General features: G+C 41.5%; 1 protein-coding gene across 50 annotated transcripts in view; it reads left to right on the top strand.

The window, feature by feature from the left end:
- Window positions 1–19,003, top strand: part of FOXP1 (forkhead box P1) — a 505,685-nt gene that overhangs the window by 388,525 nt on the left and 98,157 nt on the right. For 4 of the 50 annotated variants that reach the window (XM_065550771.1, XM_065550768.1, XM_065550770.1 and 1 more), the window contains exon 1: window positions 15,060–15,161. The exons of the other annotated variants lie outside the window; for them this stretch is intronic. The gene's annotated coding sequence lies outside the window, so the exon portion shown is untranslated. Of the gene's footprint in view, window positions 1–15,059; window positions 15,162–19,003 lie in introns of those variants that run through there. 50 annotated transcript variants of the gene reach the window in all.

Raw genomic sequence — 19,003 nt, 5'->3', positions numbered from 1 at the left:
TTGGTGCCGTGGGTTTTCCCATGCAAAGTAGACATACTGATTAGCTCCTTAACAGTCCTACTTTGTCCCCAAGCCACTGTAGAGCCCCGCAGTTCTCCATGTTCTCCAGGGAACCCCAGTTGCTTTCTCTCTAGTCCTGTAGAGCCTTTCTCACTCATCCTGCCCCCTCCTGCTCTCAGCTCCCCACAGTTTTGTCACCTTTTGTGGCAGGAGCGTGAAGGCAGGTCCGAAATGCCCTCCCACTTTTGATACACCTTGTTTCCTCACTCCTCATTTCTTCTGCCACTCACCTCTGCTTCAGAGCTTGTTGCTAAACAACCACCAAAAAAAGAGAACAGAATTGACAACCTTAATGCACACGGTATAGCTTGTATAGCTCAATTATAAAATATTGTTTTAGTAAAACTTTAATTATATTTTATAAAAGAGATTTTTAAATTTTCCAAAGTGCCTACGTGATTTAGGAGCCTGTGGCCTCATCTACACACAAGTTGTACAGCTGTAATTAAATTGGTATAAGAAAAGCAGTATAACCTTCCCTCTGCCCCTCTCCCCTGAGGCCTAAGTCCCATTTTGACAGCTAACAGGCACTCAGGAGCCTAAGTAATATGGACTTAGGGTCCTAAAACACAACCGCTTTTGACAATGTTACCTTTATTATTGTTGTGTTTTCCTGCTGGGTGAGTTTGGTTGTAGTGGTTATTCTCTAAGGACCATTGGACATGTGTGTGCCCAAACCCAGTAGCAGCCTTGGAATATTTGTAGCACTGTGAGCTGTGCATGTAAAATTCAATCTGGGTCACAGGGTAAATCGTTTTCAATTTTACATCAACTCTTTGTTCAAAAGTGTCCTTTCCACAGACACTCCCACCCATTTCCTTCCTTCCTTCCTTGTTTTACACTCACTTCCATCTGCCTTGTAGCATCCTTCCCTTGTGCAAGAAGGCTTTGGTTAAAGCTCCCTTTGGAACCGTTGACTGGCCACGTGACTCACTGCACAGCGGTATGAGGCCATCCCTGCTACCAGGAGCTGAGCACATTACCTTTGCAGTATTCCTCGTCTGAGCTGATGAATGAGACCTGACAAGGAATTGAATGGGTTTGCTCTCAGGGTATCGCAGAACACGAAACACTAGGCCACTGGGTCAGGCCATGAACGTTAAGGCTTTTTAAGGACACTGCAGAAGTACCATATTTATCTGGTATTTGGGTTCTCCGGTTGCCGTGCAACTTGTTTGGGAGACTCATTCTGCAACTTTTCTTAAATGTCTTTAGTATTTTAATGAGATGTCAATTGTTGTGATGCTGCCAGATTAAATACATTGTCATTAATTGTATTTCAATACCTGCCGCTGCGGTGACCATAAAGTTTTCAGGAAGATGCATTGTTCTCCTTTTTACTGTTTCTGAAAGTGGCATTGATGACCTATTCAGGCTACTTTGATCTCGCTCCTTACAAACTGGAGCTTTCCACATGAAAGGGTTCCCTGGCGAAAGAAGCGGCACTGATCATCGTTTTTGCTTTTATAAAATCCTCCATACACTAAAAAGACGATAAAGAGTCCGGGGAGCTGGTGGCTCAGGAGATTCTGTAATGGGGATCGCTTATTCTTCACCTCTGTTGAACGAAGCTGTGTCCAGCCCAGGTTTGAGTTAGGGGGTCTGTGTAAAATGAGTTTTGTGGTATCAGTCTAGGCAGGTTTTCAAAAAGCCTAGAGGATTTGGACTCTGAATAGATTTGCAGATGCCAAAGCCAGAAGGGACCATTGTGATCCTACTTTGACCTCATATATAACACATGCCCTAGAACTTCCTTGGAATAATTCCTAGAGCATTTCTCTTGGCACCTTTGGAGAATTCCATCCATCATTCTTAGCGGATGCCTGTCCACATCAATGCATTTAGCATTAATTAACAGCCATGCTCATTGTGTTACTAGAGAGGCCATTAACTGCTTGGGCACCCCTAGAGATGGGAGTTCCCAAGTCAGGAGCAAGGTGGATATGGAGAAGTTGCTACTTCTGTTCTACCTATTCTGCAACCAAATGAAGGACTTCACTCAGAAGCACCTTTTGGGCCTGATCCTATGCTATTGAAGTGAATAGCAAAGCTCCCAAAGCCAGTGATGCAGGATCAAGTCCCTAGTAAGCACTAAATTCGACTTTATTTAAAATTAATGGTAATGCTACACCAAAGCTAACTTAGTCACAGAGCCAACTACACTGGTATCCCTCATATCTTTTGGAATCTGAAATACTTCCTTAGAAAGTTGAAAATAACACTTCCATATCCATTTTTTTCTTTCATAGCTCAAACTTAGGGCCTGCTCCTGCAAACACTTAAGCATGTGATTACAGTTACTCATGTGCTTAAGTTGTTTCAGAATTGGGCCCTTGTTTTCTTTCTACTTCATGTTTCTAAAGAAGCTTCAAATCCCTTTTATGCACCTACATCAGTAATAATAATAGTAGTTAATAATTAGCACTGCTATAGCACTATTCACCTTCAAAGTAATTTCAGGCATTAAATCTGTGAAGCTCTAGCTGACAATATTACAGTGTTGACTTGTTACCTCACTGATGTTGCAGAGAGAACGAAACCTACTTTTTTTATGTAGGCCAAAACAGGGTCAGTTTTTTAAAGTACAAAATTGGCAAAAATAAAATTCACTCCTAGGCTGACACTTTGTTTGCCAAATTTCAGCACAGAGCCAGTTTTTAAAGCTGAGTAATAAACACCTGGAAAGTTCTGGTTTATTATGGCAGTGCTGAAAAGCCATTACATGAGTGGCTCCACTGTAGTACAGGAAAGCCCGCTTAAAATCCTGTGAAACCTGTTAAACTTGGACCTTCGTCTCTGTGAACATGGGCTTTGCCTTTGAGACTGTTGCTTAGAGATTCAAACTGAGCTTGTATGGATTGGTATGGCACATCAGTAGAGGTTTTCTTGTCCCTAACAAAGTCCACGTGACTAATTTCAAAGTGTGTAGTTGGATGGGCTCAGAGCTCAGGTATTTGTTCCTATGGAAAGTAGCCACCTCCTACCAGAATCTCTCCAACTTTGGGAACATCTAAACTGGGAGGAGTGGTAGATACACTGGAGGGTAGGGATAGGATACAGAGGGACCTAGACAAATTAGAGGATTGGGCCAAAAGAAACCTGATGAGGTTCAACAAGTACAAGTGCAGAGTCCTGCACTTAGGACGAAAGAATCCCATTCACTGTTACAGACTAGGGACCGAATGGCTAGGAAGCAGTTCTGCAGAAAAGGACCTGGTGGTTACAGTGGACGAGAAGCTGGATATGAGTCAACAGTGTGCCCTTGTTGCCAAGAATGCTAACGGCATTTTGGGCTGCATAAGTAGGGGCATTGCCAGCAGATCGAGAGACGTGATCATTCCCCTCTATTCGACATTGGTGAGGCTTCATCTGGAGTACTGTGTCCAGTTTTGGGCCCCACACTACAAGGAGGATGTGGGAAAATTGGAAAGAGTCCAGCAGAGGGCAACAAAAATGATTAGGGGGCTGGAACACATGACTTATGAGGAGAGGCTGAGGGAACTGGGATTGTTTAGTCTGCAAAAGAGAAGAATGAGGGGGGATTTGATAGCTGCTTTCAACTACCTGAAAGAGGGTTCCAAAGAGGATGGATCTAGACTGTTCTCAGTGATACCTGATGACAGAACAAGGAGTAATGGTCTCAAGTTGCAGTGGGGGAGGTTTAGGTTGGATATTAGAAAAAACTTTTTCACTAGGGGGGTGGTGAAGCACTGGAATGGGCTACCTAGGGAGGTGGTGGAATCTCCTTCCTTAGAGGTTTTTAAGGTCAGGCTTGACAAAGCCCTGGCTGGGATGATTTAGTTGGGGATTGGTCCTGCTTTGAGCAGGGGGTTGGACTAGATGACCTCCTGAGGTCCATTCCAACTCTGATATTCTATGATTCTATGATCTCTAGTTACCTTGTTGAATCACCTTCTGGGACTCCCCCACTCATAAGCTGTTCCTCACAGAATGAGGATCCAACCCAGAGTGGGAGCATGGAACTGGCCATAAGAACCAGTGTGGGCATTTCCCAGCAGCATGGATTGGAGGGTGGGAACAGTGAGGACAGTTAGGTACTGAGACAGAGAACAAGAAGGGAAGAGGAGACAACATTTAGGAGAAGGGGGAAAGCTTGGGAGATGGTGTGAGGGGATAAGAGCGGAGGCTAGGGGAGTTGGAGCTTGGGTTCCAGGTGAGTGTAGCAGTGCTTGAAGTGGAAAGGAGAGGAAGATGGGGTTTGCAGGAACAGGGAAGAAAGAGCTTGGGAACAGGAGAAGGAAGATATTGGAAGGAAGGAGATGGGGACAGGATTTTAAATGAGAAAAGAGAGATGCAGCAGGATGGTTGGATGGAGCTAGAAAGGATGGAGGTCCAAGTGATGGGGCTAGAAGGAGGGAGGAACAAAGGGACAGATCTTGTTTGTTAGGTGACAAAGCTGAAGGAATAAGCGGTACTGCACTTGGGACAGAAAGGAGAAGTGAAAGGACCCAGGGGAGGGAGAACACAAAGTAAGTGGGGAGAAAGTGCTGGCAGTAGAAGTAGGCACAGCTCCAGAGGACAACCCCACCACACGTTATTTTCCCATATCATCCCCTGTTGAGCCCGACAAGCAGAGCAGCAGGAAACCCTAAAGAATCTGCTCAACTTTTTTTTTTCTAGGTTTGAGGGCTGATTTCTGTAGTTTTTGGAGGAAATGGGGGTAGCTCCACTTCCTTGTGTCTGTGACCTCACTAGTGTACCAGTTTATCAGTTTAGCTCACCACCTTGCTTGCATGCAGATTTCACTTTTCAGATAAACATCAGACATGCAGATGTTTGAAACCATAGCTGGGAATTGAAAGTTGTACATTCCCAAGGTAACAAACAAGTCTGTAACTAACCCAGCCCTTTCACTCCATTCCTATTTAGATTTTGCATCAAGATGGTGAGGCTGTGAAATAGACCAATAAGTACAGCACAGTAAAATAGTAAATTGACCAGTTAAAGAAATCAGTAGGTGAAGGGAATAGCTATTAATGTGCCTAGCCAAGACACATAATTATGCCCTAGGACTCTTCCAAACTAATGTATGTTAAAGATATAAACTGATTAAAAGAGAGATTTTTCTGTTTAGGGAACTTTTGAGATAGCAGGATTTACACTGCATTTTTACTTTTATAGTACAAGTTATAAGGAACATTTCAGCAAATCCAGTCATTTCTAGTATTACAATTTCATACAGCTTTTAGATGTTTTTTTTAAAACTTCAGCACTAATGCTCTCTCTCTATATTGTTAGGAATATTCTTTTAAAATCAGAATTCTTCCCCTCCCCCAAATAGTTAATTGGATTTTAAAGTTAAAATACCATACAGCTTTTTTGCAAGAATAAGGGTATCAGAGCCATTGTCCTTACCAAATTACACTTTGAGTAGTTATATTCTGCCTGCTTATCCACCCTGCAATTTCATTTGAGTACAGGATTCTTCGCTTCAGGTGTCCTGAACTATTGTATAGTGCTGCACTGTTAAGCAGCTGCTGTGTTCCACCCCAGAAATGGCTGCAATTCAGTGACAGATAGTGATTTTGTCTGAATAGAGTTTGAATAACATGCTTTTGGCTTCCTGAAGGCAAAAGTTTGAATACTTAAGTACTATTAACTTTTTATATATTGCTTTATGATCTCTCTCTCTCTCTTTGTGTGTGTGTGTGTGTGTGTGAAAAATATATATATTTTCGACTCTTCAGGCCTCTAAGGTGGTGGGGGGAAGGAACTTCGGGCTTTCTCATGCTACAAGTTTGACTTTATTTTGCGGGACCCTAGTGTGGTTCCATCTTTTGGTCAGGCCATATAATCCCTCTCCTACCAGACCAAAAACCTACTGCATCCTACATTCTCTGTCATAAGCATTGTATTGTGGCCAGGTTTCTGGGCTGTAGACAAGAGGGGTGCCCATGGATACATGACAATTGGAACCAAGGATCCACAGAGGGCCAGAGAGTGCTGGTTGTACCTCAGGGACCGAGGGGCGGAAACGAGCATTGGCAGGACAGAGAGCCAGGAGCTCCACCTCACAGCTCCTTCCTGTCCCACAGCCTCTTGCTCAAACTGACTCTGGCTCTGCCTTCTCTCTGCTGACTCAGCCGCACTGCGTGACGGAGTGCTCTTTGCAGTCTGCAGACTGCCAGCACACAGAGGGGGCAGCAGCTGCACACACAAGAGGGAAGAACTTGGCCAGCCCAGTGAAGTCTCTAACTCCCTTCTGTTGACCACTTGTGCTGAAAGAGGAGGACCCAGTCTGGGATCATGGTACCCTTAGGAGTCATCTCTTTCTTCTGACCTGGAGGGAGGAAGGATTGCAACATGCAGTAGCCAATTCAGATAGGAAATGGTCATAATTCACAAACCAGGCTTGCAGACAGGAGCCCTCTTTGATTTGATTGGGGGGCAGGGCTTCGTTTAATTGGATGCAGATCTCGTGTATTTTTAACGCACCGCAGATTGTGACGCTGCATTAATACGTGCCAGTATTTTGCGACAACGACACAGAATTGCGACGCATATATAAGAGCAGCAAAAGAAAAAAGAAAAAAAAAGGTCAGTGTTACAAAAACAAATTTAAAGTGATGGGAGTACCCGAAAGGCTCCACATTTTTGAACGTATGGATGCTTCTCTCATTTTTCTTCCAACCCCTATTTACTAATTCCCTCACCCTTGTAAGACACTGAAACTTCTGAGGACTTAGTGGATACTTGGCCAGATGAGGCGCTTTCCTCCTGTGCCTATTCCTCTGTGCACCTTCCCATCTACTCCGATGTATGCCAGCTCTGCTGAGCTGACACATCCCCCCAGGGACACTAGGAGGCCAACAGAGAAGGAGAAGAGAGAATCTCAGGCAGCTTGGCAACCGCTGGAGAACCAGTATCCCTTAGAGGTGGAGGTCTGATATTACTGGCTATTTTTTGCTTCTACTTCCAGCTTGTGCCCAGGATCAGAGGTGAAACTTGGATTCTCCCAGCGAGATTGGAACTATTGGAAATGAGAGTTTTCCATGCCTTGTAATGTTGGAGGGATGTGACTGTGTTAGAAGGCCTTCCAAAACACACATTGCTTTCAGCTAGGGTTACCATATTTCCACAAGCAAAAAAGAGGACACTGTGGGGGAGGAGCCCCGCTCTAGCCCCATCCCCGCCCCATCCACTCCCTTCCCACCCCCTGATTGCCCCTCTCAGAACCCCCCACCCCCGCTCCTTGTTCCCTGACTGCCCTCTCCTGGGACCTCTGCCACTAACTGCCCCCTAGGACCCCACCCCCATTCTAAGCCGCCCTGCTTCTTGTCCCCTGACTGCCCCCTCCTGAGAACCCCCCACCCTCACTGCCCCCCTACGACCCTACCTGTCCCCTGACTGCTCCAACCCTTATCCACACCCCCACCCCATATTCACACCCCTGCCCCCAGACAGACCCCCGGGACTCCCATGCCCTATCGAACTGCTCCCCGCCCCCTGACAGGACCTCCAGAACTCCCGACCCATCCAACCCCCTCTGCTCCCTGCCTGCCTTGACCCCTCTCCACACCCCTGCCCCCCTGACAGCCCCCCCAGATCCATCTAACCCCCCTGCTCCCTGTCCCTGACTATCCCAACTCCTCTCCACACCCCTGCCCCCCTGACAGTCCCCCCCCCCCCCAAACTCCTGACCCATCCAACCCCCGCTCCCTGTCCCCTGACCAGGGCCAGCTTTAAAGAGCCCAGGAATCGGTGCTGGGCTGGTGCGCTCGGCCGGAACCGGGGCCACCACTCTGGGGTCCGAGCTGGGCAGGGGCCGCCGGGAGCCGCTCGGCCAGGGCCATGCCTCTCCGGAGCTCTCCTCCTCGTGCCCCCCCCCCCCCCAGCTTACCTGCTGCTGCCTCCCACCTGCCCCTGCTTCTTTTCAGACTTCCCGCAAAGATCTGATTCGCAGGAAGCAGGGGAGGGGGAGAAGCAGGTGGGCGGAGCATTCAGGGGAGGGGAGGAGGGGGAAGACAGCTGCGGGGCCGGACAGCGTGGTAAGGCTGCAGGGGATGGGGGGAGCCGGGAAGGGGCTTTGGGTGCCCAGCGGCACTTGGCCGCCGCTTTTCTGTCTATAAATAGCCGACCGGGGGGAAATCCCGGACATTTTTAGATTTTTAAAAATCCCCAACGGACGGCTATTTATAGACCAAAAAGCCGGACATGTCCGGGGAAATTTCAGCAAATAATGTCATTGGGAAGGGGGCTCCTGTAATATCCAGAGCAATCAGGAGGTGAATTTCTGAAAGATCCTCCCAATAGTGGAAGGCCACAGAGAGGCAGTTTCATTCAGAGAAGTTTTCAAGTCACGCATGGCAACAGACAGTCATTTTTGCAAAGGGCTTCCACATGTATTTCTGGCTGAATTCAATCACCTTTTCTGTTAGAGGGCACACTAGGATCATCTGCGAAGTTAGAGTGATGCACTTCACTTTGTCATCCTGGAAGCACATTTTAAACCCTGTACATGGAGATTTAGCTATTGTGACACCTGTTAACTTTAATGGGAATGGTGAGATCCCAAGGCACTTCTTTGAAAATTCTCCCTCTTCATATAGCACCAGCAGCACTATCACAATACAACTTCTTTATATGCCTCTATCTAAACTTACAGTGCTTTAGCATAAACATGTATTTAGGAAATAAACCAGGCCATCATTTTTTTTATTTATAAAGTTAGCTGTTTTCTTCTTTAAACAGACGATAAGAGAATCTCTTCTTTCGCTTTTTTTTTTTTTTTAAATTATGTATCTTTTGCATGCTGGAGGAAAACTTGAACTGCGAGTCAGCTAAATATACTGTATTGTGAAACCTTAGGGACCACTGAAATGAGAACAGAGGCCCATTACTGCTAAGAAGGTGTTTTATTGAAAATATGCCGATGTGCTTTCCCAGGAGAGTGAGTAAAAGACGGCAAGATGCCCAACAGTAATACAGGTTATTCTCCTAGACAGGCTAAAATATATAGTTTGGCACTCCTATGCTGTGTGTGAGTGAGCTATATAATAGACTAATGTGCATCTTTACATTAAGGGTACCTTATTTCACTAGATTTTTTTCTTTTTATTTAAAACTTGCAATTTATATATTTCAGTTATTGTCTAAGTACATATCATTACGTACACTTCTTTTTAGTTATTTGTTGAAAGAGGTGAAGCAGTAAGTCTCTTGAATAGAAGCAAAATTCAGTAGAGGGCAGTATATATAAAAATAAGTTTTTCACATAAAGCTGTATTTGTATTAAGTATCAGAGGGTCGTGTTCTCTGTCAAAGTGCAAAGCCTCTAGCATTAGGGAAGGTAAAACTTACATTGTCTGCCTTTAAAATCATTTACACTGTGTCTTCATAGGAGCTGGCCTTATTCACAGGGGGTTCAGAAGTTCAGCCATTTCTGCTTAATACTTTTTTTTTTTTTTAAATGATTGAAGTTAATTTTTTTTATCCTGGTAACCTTAATGTAATGACAAGATGCCTGTTTTCCTTCCCCGTGTCATAGGTGGTGGCGTGCATAGTAGATTATTTTTGTATAAAGTGGTCACCCTTTTAAAGTGAGACTTTGCCATTTGCTACCAGATATTCACCACAGTTATTTCCTATTCTAAGTGTGACTCTGTGGTCTCTCCGGTACCGACATGTGTCAACTTGAGGCAAATAATGGAGTTTTTAATGGCAACCGCTGCATTTCCTCTACTGTACGTGACATAAATGTGATCTCAGATCATTCAGGAAAGTAACAGAGAGCATTTAATGGCGACTGCGTTTCAATATATTGTGTACTTTGGGGCAGAAAATAATTTAGGAAATATGTCTATGCACACTTGGAACAATTTGAACACTATGCTGTAACTGATGCAAACCTGATGGTATAAGAGTGTGCTAATAAATTTTACTTTATGATGGAAACAAGATATTACAGTTTAGGAAGGGAAAAAGATGGCTATTTATTAAGTCAATCAAATATGTATGCAGAGTGACATTGTTGCCATTTTTATTTATTTATTTTACTTATTTTAAGGATGATGGGGGGGATGCAATTAAATAAAATTTGTTTTTACCTGGGATGTTTGATTCATTATTAATATTTTTATGTTTAAAGGGAACCATAATTTTGCTGAAATGTCTTCCATAACTCCTGCACAATCATAGTCATAACTCACCTGAATGTTGACACATCCTGCTGTGTATATATAAATTAACTAGTAACACTGGCATTATAAAATGTTGCATTAAATGAGGATGTGAATGGTAATTTAACACGTCATGAAAAGAAATTTAAACCATTGTACAACATTGAGAGGAGATAAAAATGTCTTCTTCAAGCCAAACTTGTATGAACAATAAGGAAAAACAACGTAATTAGCTCCATATCAAAATGGGCATAGGATTGACACAAACAATATTGATAATATATTAACTACTTTAGAGCCCTGTGGATAGATAGGGTTTTGTTTCGTATTTTTAAGAGGGACACAGTCACCTTAAAAATCATACTTCTGCATGAAAATATTTTACCCTTTAAAATTACTAAAAGTGGGGCCTGGGGAGTTTGCTTTGTGCATTTCACAGCACTTAGTATAATGTCAGTTTCACGGTTTCCTGTTCAGTCCCTGATATTTTTTCCTCAATTGTTTTTGTAGGTCTTTTAAACAACAACTAGGAAAGTGAAAAATTCTTAGACTAGGAAAATATGATTACAAAAACTGGCGTGGGGTCCCAAGCCTAGGTATAGCACTTTTAACTCATGGTTTGGTTTGTGCTTTAAACTGATTAGCTATCAAATTGGCAGAGTCTCTTCAAAATACACTGCTACTTATAACATCATTGTTTCCACTGTAAATCCACCCAAATCACAAAGCCCCCACATCACATTGGTCAGGCTGGTGAGCATCTCAGCACAGAGGTGAAGGATCCCGTGGGCATGGGCTTACCTCTGCTGATTGTTCCCCAGATCTGCGCATATGGAAGAGGCAGTGTGGGGAAGCCTACTGTACCTTTTTTATGGATAAAAGGAGTGGGGAATTAATCCCACGAAATATACAACCAAAAAAGCAGAGAAAAATCTAACAAGAAAAAAGCCTCAATATTATTAGCAATCTTTCTTATGGCTTTCCCATAAATTGTTAATACACCAATTTTTATTGCTAGATGTGTTCCTATTCGTCTGATTTTTCTTCCATCTGTTAACCTATTATGTGAATGATCAGCTCTGTCCCTCCTTTTGTTACCTGGAATGGCCCAGACTAAAGCATATGACCCTGTTTGCCTGGGTTAATTCTTGCACTGAGCATTAATGTCAGGCATTTTTGCTTTCCTCTTTGAATTGGTCTCTGTTAAAGCAGCATGCTGGGCCAGATGCTGTTCCATTTATACTGATGTAAGTCCTGAGTAACCTCACTGAGGTCATTGGGGTTACTCCAGATTTACACCAGTGTAAACGAGAGCAGAGTCTGCCACACAGTCTCTTGCTGTGAGACAAAAATGGGTGTGTCTCTGTGCAGAGAGCAGTGGAACTCTATTACTAAACTGTCTGTAGGGTAATGATGTAACAAAACCATTTCTTCCATTGTGTTCACCTCTGCCATATATGGCAATCTCCTCCTCTGGCTTGGACCTCGAAACCAGGTATTTATGCTATATTCCAACCACTGAGTTTCACCTACTATCATGACTGCTATTTAATAAGGGTCAACATTCAATTGAGTCCAGTGCCAAATAGCCATCCGGGACTCCTCACTTATCCCTGAGCCATCATTTCTAGCTTTCATTTCCTATTCATATATTAAATCTCGGATTTCCACGTGCCAGTTATACCCAGTATTCAGTATTTGTGAGAACTTGCCATAGCCTAGTAGATTTAAAAGGGGGAACATGCTGTTCTTCCTGGTCTTCTGCAATATTTGCTGGCTGTGTTTTCTTGTGACCCTACTGAACCACAGCTATGCTCTCTGCTGCTCTGAGAATCCTCGTTCATAGCAGACCGTGACTGAGTTTGCAGGTATGACGCTTTTATATAAAGCGGTATGAAGTGCTTTTAAAATACTGCTGGCCAGCTCCACAGCTGATACTTAGTACGTTAAATGGCACTTTTCATCTTCAAAGCGTTTTAAAAATATCAACCTTCACGACACCCCTGAGAAGCAGGTAAGTAATATTGTCCCCATTTTGCAGATGGGGAGATAGAGGCCTTAGCCTCTTCCTCTAACTTCATTTGAAGTGGGGAGTGCTCAGCAGCCCTGAAAGTGACTGCATAGATCTCTGAAGTGAGGCTCTAAAAACTGAAGTGCCCAAGATTGTTGGTTACTTTAAAAGTAAAAATAAAAAACCCTCTGGGCCTTGTTGAAGGCCAGAGAGGGAGTTAGTGTCAGAGCCAGGATTATAAATTAGGTGTCCCCTATCTCACAGTCCTGGGCTTATGCCACTAGATCGCACCTTTTGTTGTTTATGAAAAGGAGATGATGGTATGCAGGGCCGCCGAGAGCGGGTTCGGGCCCTGGTGAAAATTTTTTTCGGGCCCCCCAGCAAAGGCGGACCGGCTAAACAGGGCCAATGAGAGGTGGGTGAAGCCGGGCCACGGGCCCCCTTCCGGACTGCCGGGTCCCGGTAATTTGTACTGGCTACCCCCCATCGGCCCTGATGCTATGTGCCACAAATGAAGCACTAGCTTCATAGACCCAGTTCTTTGCTGACATAGCACCAGAGAATGGACTTGTGTCCCGAGTTATATGGCAATGGCAAAACTGAGGACAGAACTAGGCAGTGATCCTCCTGTGTGCAGTATGTGCCTGTGTGGGGATGTATATGAAAATAAAAAATTAAAGACATGATTTAATCGTGATTCATGTAATGTTATTGCCAAAAAGTTTGCATCGAGCCATACAAACTAGATCAGAGTTTTCCAAACTGTGGTTCATGGACCGCTTGCTATTGGTCTTTGGAGTGCTACCAGGTCACGTGATGCTGGCTCCCCTCCTTGTTTTCTGCTCCTTAAATACCATTAAAAGAAGCTAAAAATACATGAAACACTTTCTTAATGTTACTTTTTCATGTAAACTATTACTGTAGTTGCCAGAGGGATGTTACGTGACAATGAATGGGGCAGGAGGTAGACCTCGAGAGAAAATATTGAAAAATCTAACCCCTGTATTTGCAATAATCTCAAACAGTTTGTGGCAATCAACTGTACTTTGAGGTCGCTGGACAGAAGGCATTCTCCTAAGTACAGTGTTTTGTTAATTCATCCATAACATCATCTCTAGGTGGTGTTTACTTTTAAATTCTCTATGTGGTTGTACATAGGTTTTTTTTCTGTTCATCATATGTGATATTTACAAACATCATCCGTTTCCATGCCGTTTATGTGCTGACCTGTCCTTCAATTTGTGTGTGTGCCTTTAAGAGGCAGGATCTTTCTGATTCATGGAGGCTCTTTCTGGCAGATTTAGGGTCGTGCAAAAGATGCTCTTAGTCCCTTATTAAACATTCATAAGAGGGTGGGGTCAGATTTTTTCTGACCTGAAAAAAATCCCATTAATAAATTTGTTATCTGACATGAAAACACTTTAGGGTGGAAAGCAATCCGTATCACATCCCATTTAACATCAGATCACAAGTTGTCACTAAATTGGGTCCTTTGTCTTTGTTTCTTGCAAGGTTCTTTCGCAGCATAACTAATAAGGCTGTTGTCTGATATTCATTGACTCTTGCAAATAAAGTACGATTGCGAATGGCGATGTTATTTATGTGGTTCTGTTTTTCAGTTACTTGCATCTAAACTAACTTTTTAAACCAATTTCATATCTAGAAACTGTGAGGATAAAAAATACTAAAAACAGCGCCTGACATTTTCCTTAGTATTATTGACACAGACGATGCAGGTAATTTATTATAGGTTTTTAGACCAGTAAAATAGGTTGCGGGGGCTGTTCCAATCCATAGGTTAGAGACAGCACAAAAACAAGATTTGTTTTTATATTAAAGACTAGGGCCAAAAAAGTATTTCTTTGAGCTTGAACATGTGAGATATCAAGAGGGACTGTTTTGAGTTACATGAAACCACTAACCCTAGTGTTATAAATGTACCACAGACCCAAAGTGTTTCACTTCCACTAAACTCAGAAATGTTTGTTTGGCTGCCTTAAGAACAGACCGATAAAACTCCCATTTGTGAAACACTGATATAAATGATACAAGAGATACATCCTTGCCTTCTGATAGATTTTAACATCTTACCATTCTAGGACTGTGATTAATTTCCCTTTGCTTTGTTTATGAAAGAAAGAGGGGAAGGTAGTCCCATTTACAGGCTAGACACGGTAATCATTTGTACAAACTTCTTGTGGAGGGCTTTTGGTTGTTTGTTGTTTTCTGTTTTTTTCAGAATCCTAACATGCATAATCTTTAGTGAAAAAAACTACTCAAGCTTGGTAAAAATCATTTAACATGACAAGTTGGTTGTTTTTAAAAGGCTGTTTTTGAAGTGGGGCGGGGGGGCAGCATTTTTCTCTAACGCTGTTTGGTCCTTTGATTCCATCCCATTTAAAAATGATTGTTATGAACCATTGTGTTAGCGGGAACTTCTTTAGTGGTATCTAGTCTCTGCAAAACAGATTGCTTTTAAAGGTTATAATCCTGAACAGTTTGTCAGTAAGTATGGGTTTTTTTTTTATTATTATTATTTGTTAAAGAATAGTTCTTAACAGCTGTTTGACTGAGGGTAAATGTGTGCTATTTGCCATGCTTTTTAGAGAGCAGACACATGCACTGTCAGGTCAAAGGGTTAACAGCAATTAACTATAGTTGCTTTAGAGACAAAAGCGTTATTTCACAGAAGCATTATTTCACCTGCCGGCAGTAAAAAAGAGGAGGCCCATTGTGTAAGGGTGTTTGAACTGATTATGTTTAGAGGCTGGTTGTGATTGGTGGAGAAGGGCGTGGCTGATTGGGTAGTTTTGCATCTTGTCAGCTCAGGAGCACCCTTGCGCGTGCAATCTGTCTGTAACCTGAGGAAGCTAAAGACTGTACAACAAGGCTTAATAGAGCTTCATGGCCCAGCACTCTGTTTGTGGTGGCAGCTAAATGGAGTTTGTCAGGTTTGTCAATATGATTGATTTTGTGATTTTTTTTGTATCTTCCTTGCGCACAGCGTGACCGTTTAATTTTGCATATGTGGGCATAAAGAGGCATATTGCTTTTTAAAGTTTTGTTTTCTTTTTTAATCTTTGTTGATCACCTTAAGGCAGTTGCACAGTAACTAGAATCAGCTCAGACAAAACTGGGGGTAAAACGGTAGGGAGCTACAGTATACAGGCCTGTTTCTCAACTCTTCAGAAATATGTGAGAGCTTTAAAAATAAAAGAATGTTTATATCTCTGCAGTCCTTAATTTTATTTTATTTTGTTTTTTACTTTTATTGCTGCTTTTAGGCTGTGCTTTATTTTCATCCAGCGCAAGAATTTTTTGAAGCACTTGGTAAATAATTACATATAAGAGAAGGGAATTATATTTTGTTTGCTTCTTTTGTAGGTTATTACAGATGTAATAAGTAAACAAATAGAATGTTATTGCTGTTTTCATTCTGTCAGTTTGTTTCCATATCTGCCTGGACTATTTTTATCTTAGCTGACTAAATGACTGTAGTTTGCAAAAACAAAAAAATAAACAAACAAAAAAAAGCCAAACCACCACACAGATGAATAAAATACTTGGTGAGGTTTAAATGTCAGGCACTATGATTGCTGAATTTATTTGCTAGTAAATTTGCCATGTGAAATTAAGTGAGTGAGCTTAGTTTTTGACATTGACTAGTGATATGAACTCCAGTGAAATACATGTGTAACAGGATCTAAATGTAGCTAAGTTAAGTGTCAGCCCTGCAATACAGTACTGCAGTGCAAATGAGATGATTTTTCTAGGCTGGTGGTAGTGGGGAGGAGGGAACCCTTAGGAAGTGGGTGGTAAGTTTAGAGCAAAGTGCATATACACTCTTCCTCTTTGGAATTAACTCTTTCAAACCCTGCATGTTTTAAGGAAATACTGAACAGGTCAAATTATTCCCATATTCAGAAAATGTAAAAGCAAAATAACTTTAAAATGCAGTGTGTTTATTTTAATAGATGTCAGCATTCTGAAAATGACAGTTTCTTCATTTTTAGCAAAAACAAGTTTGGCAGCAGGAAGTGTGAATCATTCAATGGGTGACTAAGATCTGTTTGTGAAACTAAATAGTTGGATTTATTCTAGCTGTCAGTGTTGAAATGTTAACTAAATAAATTACTAAAGTTTATATCTAATAAAATGTAAATTAAACATGCTAGTCTACCTTTTTAAAAAGAAAACAATAAATTATATTTCATTTGGCTCAAAGCTAGTTTTCCTGACTAGCACTTAAGGGCCCGATCCTGGAAGCATTATGGATTTGGGTTCTTACCTATGTGTGGTGTTTCGTTGAAATAAATGGATACATGTGAGCACTACGCGTGGTAGTAAGTAATAGCAGAATTGGGCCCTTAGTTCTCATGTTGACTATACAAAGTCTTCAGGTATCTTAAACGCTTTTTTAATCAAGTTTGAAGAGGTTTCTCTATATGTTTACACCTATATGTGATAAAATATATTAATGTATGTGTATATATAATTTGTGTGTGTTTAGACGTTATGTCTTTTTGTGAATTGTATATTTATCACACTAGCAATGCAGGAAATTGTTGTAAAAGCACTGCTTCTATGGTGCTACTGTTAAAAACTCCTTTCTTCACATCAATTGGAAATTATGTTTTCAGAGGGCTTTAAATGAGCTCTGTGACTACCTTAAAAATTTTCATTGATAAGGATGTAAAAATGAAACCCAAATCCTGACTAAACAGTGTAGCCGACTTGGCCTAGAATGTGATAGAGCTGAACTGAAAACTGATTGGTCTGACACTTTATAATCAAAGTTGATTTATTGTTCATTAGTAGTGCATTAGCCCTTTCAAGCAAGACAGTTATTTGTGTAGTAGCCTGTCAAACAAAAGACTTCTAGCACCTGTCATTTCTAAACCATGAGATAAGCAACCAGATATTAAGATAATGCAAATAGAAATATGCTTGGACAAGGTAAAGTGCCAGCAATTTTCCTTTTAAAAATAATATTCCTTTATTCACAGTGGCTAATAGCAGCATCTAGATAAATCTGAGTAAAAACTAAATGCATTCCCCTAAAATATGGATTGGTATCACAAGGATGGGGAATCATATTGGAATTCAGCATGTTTCTTTCATGATTTCAGGGCACCTCACATGAAAAGGTATAAAACACAGGCAGGTTAATCCCTTGTTAAAAGTTGGTTATTAATGGGAAAGAAAGGAATGCCATTTATAGCCTTAATCTTACTTAAAAAAAAAAAAACTTACAGTCCAGACTCAAGGCAATTTTTATGTTTTGTCCGTCTCCGTCACCCCATTTTCCCCAATGGACAGATGTCAAAAAATGATGTTCTTACAGGTAGGGGTTAATTTTCTGAAAACTTGATGACATCACAGTAGAGCTGTGAGAATGTCAAAAAACCCTCGGCTGCCATATTCAAACAGATTTGCTCTGAATTCTCTCCCCCTCTCGAAAAGGAATGATCCCATGACATAAAACAGAAAACAACACAAGTGTCAAAAGAAAACAAAATTAGTGAACTTTTGTCTGCCACCATAGAAACGAGGATTAACTTATGTTATTCCAGAGCATGGAATGGAGACTATCTGCATGAGGATATATAGTGTATTGTCTTCTGTGAATTTTCATTTGACAGGGATTTTGGAGACTGTGATCTTAATTAAATCTCAACTGACTCAAATAATGCATCTAAAGGCATGCAGTGTTGCGTAACCTTGCTGAGTTGGTAAACCATAAATTATCAGAAAGCTTTTGATAGGAAGGGCTGCTTTGAAATTTTTTGTTTGCTATAGTTAGTGTTTTTTAAAGGTTCACTTTACTATACTTATTTACCCTGATTTTTAAAACAGTGTCATCGTTTACTCTAAAAAATAGATGAGCTCTATCTAGGACATGCTCTGGCCAGACATCCCAACTGTAGCTTAACTAAACATGAATAGCATCGGATACAATGGAAGTGACATGAAAAATAAAATAAAAGACCATGGCGTTCTAGACCTATACATGCTGGTGTGAATACAGAACAACGAGCTACGTCTCGATGATCCCTATGCACGTTTTGAAAATGTAACTCTCAATAACATCCTGAAATTAATATTGCAGTGTAAATAGTTATCAAACAACCAAACTGACCATCGTCTGCCAGTTATAATAGATCACACAGGCATTATTGAAAAGGACCCATTATGCAGTAATGATGGACAATATAATCTGACATGTACAGAAGTTGTGCTGATGCTTTGTGTACTGTAAATGTAAACAAGAGAAAACTTGCAACAGGTGTGTGGATAAGGTTAAAAATGCTTCTTGGACACTGAGAGATGCAAAGAAGACACGTAATTTAACTGTTAAGCAGCCTTTTAACTGGCCAGTTTTTGTGTATTGCTAGTACTTGAAAATATTAGGTATTCCATGTTCATTTATTTTGAATATACTGAAGCTAACTAGTTGGCTGGTTCGGTGTAATATGAACTGTAACAGTGTTTGTTACATTTAAAAGGATTGTATACTCTGGTTGTCTCAAGGTAGGGGAGGCTTATTCCATCCAAAAGTTTGGGGAGCTGCGAAGCCATGACATGATTGCTTGAGACATATCTCTTACAATCACTGTATAGGAGTTTTAGCCAAGTGTATGCTTGACAGAAATAGAGAGAGCTTGGGCTTAATTTATGAAAATGTTTCTTCCTATGAGATAAGTTATTGATGGTTATTTCCCGTCCTTCTTGCTAGGTAAAAGAAATACCAGGGATAGTTTTATCAACGCTTGAACAGCAAAATTGTGAGAAA

Source organism: Chrysemys picta, chromosome 7, assembly GCF_011386835.1.
Source record: "Chrysemys picta bellii isolate R12L10 chromosome 7, ASM1138683v2, whole genome shotgun sequence".
Taxonomy (NCBI): Eukaryota; Metazoa; Chordata; order Testudines; family Emydidae; genus Chrysemys; species Chrysemys picta.
This window is presented reverse-complemented; position numbering and strand designations above follow the sequence as displayed.